Source organism: Myotis brandtii, unplaced genomic scaffold (assembly GCF_000412655.1).
Source record: "Myotis brandtii unplaced genomic scaffold, ASM41265v1 scaffold577, whole genome shotgun sequence".
Classification (NCBI taxonomy): domain Eukaryota; kingdom Metazoa; phylum Chordata; class Mammalia; order Chiroptera; family Vespertilionidae; genus Myotis; species Myotis brandtii.
The window spans coordinates 1,692,516-1,694,140 of record NW_005370161.1 but is presented as its reverse complement, the minus strand read 5'-3'; the positions used below and the strand labels follow the sequence as shown (position 1 = coordinate 1,694,140).

Genomic DNA, 1,625 nt, shown 5'->3' with positions numbered 1-1,625 from the left:
CATAGCAACTCCTTGGTCCCATCACTGTTGGGATGGTCCTAGTGGGGTCCTGGCCCACGGTGCAGGTGAGTCCAAGCAGTCACAGCTAGGAGGTGGGGAAGGTCTTGGAAAGCAGTCAGTTCTCACCCACGAGGACCAGTAGTTGTGGCAGGAGCCGGGTGGCCTGGGGGGACGTCCTGGTGGCTGGACTGTCTGCACAGTAGGAGCTCCTGCCCACTCAGACCCACCTCGTCTGCACTCCAGCCTCAGTCTCCAGGGCCCACCGAGGGACCTACTCGTTCCTGCCTTCCATGTTAGCGCACAGGTCTGCCCCAGGACTTCCCTTCATTTGGATGCCAGTTTGTCTTTAAAAAAGAAAATATAATTTTACTTATATAGGTTTGGAAGTGTATTAGTGTGTGGAAACGTTCTCTTTCATACCTTGCAGGTTGAAACCATTCTTACGCAGAGAGGGAATGACATGCAGACCTCGATTCACAGCCTTGTGCCTGTGCGTGGAGGGCCTGTGGCTCCCTGGCCTGGGCAGCAGGGGGAGGGAGCCGCCTGGGCCTGCGCGGTTCTGTCTGCACTCACACACGCTCACCTTGCAGGAGGGAAGCTCACACAGGCAGTGCCCGTGGCACATTCCTCGGCCTGTGGCTTGGTGCCCGTTGGCTCTAGTGTGTTGGGAGCAGAAATGGATTGTGGGTGTTCCCTGTGCGTCTGCCTGCCCTGGCAGGTGGGATGAAGGCATGATCGATAATTGTGTATCCGCTTTAAAAAACCATAAGAACACATTTAAAATAATTTAAACTTGTATTCAGGAAGAAGGTTTTTAATTGAGTATTTATTATCAGAGCTCACATCTGAAAGGGTGAAGAAGTATCTAAGATTGAGTTACGTTCATGTAAACAATTGAACCTTTTTATTACACAGAGTGAAGTCTCTCCAGTTGGGCGTGGAGACCTTGAGAAGCAGCTGAAGAAACCTGGCCACGCGCATGTTCCGATGACCTCAGTCCGACACGCACTGACGGAGGCCTGGCCCCAGGATCAGAGCCGACACAGGAACTGAACTCACTCCGAGGTAGGTCAGAACCTGCAGCCGTTGCCAACATTCGCCTGTAAAAATGACTTCTGTTTGATGTAAAGCGATTGCGCCTTCTCACGTGGGCTTTCTTGAGTCACTCCCAGCAGAGGTGGTTGTGGCCAGGGATCCCTCTGCGATCCCCACTAGTCCCCGCGGCCCCTGCAGGCTGGAGCCCCGCTGCCCTCAGAGACTCTGGGGCCTGGAGCCGCCTCTGGCCTCAGGGCAGCGTGTAAGGGTTGGTGCCGCCTTCAGCCTTTTACCATAAATAATTTTCTTTGAGGTAATTAGGATAAAATTTCTTTACTTCTTATTTTTGGTGACTATTATGAGATTCAGCATCTGCTTTTGAGAGAAGTTGAGACACATATTTGGGGAGTGAAGATGCACCCATGTCTGACCACTGGGTTGGGTTTGTGCCTGGAAAGGCCCCGCTGGTCATTTCTGAGTCAGGAAAGGTCAGGAATGTAGGGTAACTGGTTTCCAGGGAGATGTGTACCGGAGGTTCTGCTTGATCCTCAGCTGATGCCTTTCTTTGGCACCCAAGCATAAGAGCTCAG

The 1,625-nt window shown here is 52.4% G+C and overlaps 1 protein-coding gene across 2 annotated transcripts in view; it reads left to right on the top strand.

Annotated features, from left to right (window-relative positions):
* Positions 1-698: 698 nt before the first annotated feature.
* The window catches only part of ADARB1 (adenosine deaminase, RNA-specific, B1), a 61,542-nt gene continuing 60,615 nt past the window's right edge, over positions 699-1,625 (top strand). For both annotated transcript variants that reach the window (XM_005878926.2, XM_005878927.2), the window contains exons 1-2: positions 699-718; positions 916-1,065. The gene's annotated coding sequence lies outside the window, so the exon portion shown is untranslated. The remainder of the gene's footprint in view (positions 719-915; positions 1,066-1,625) is intronic.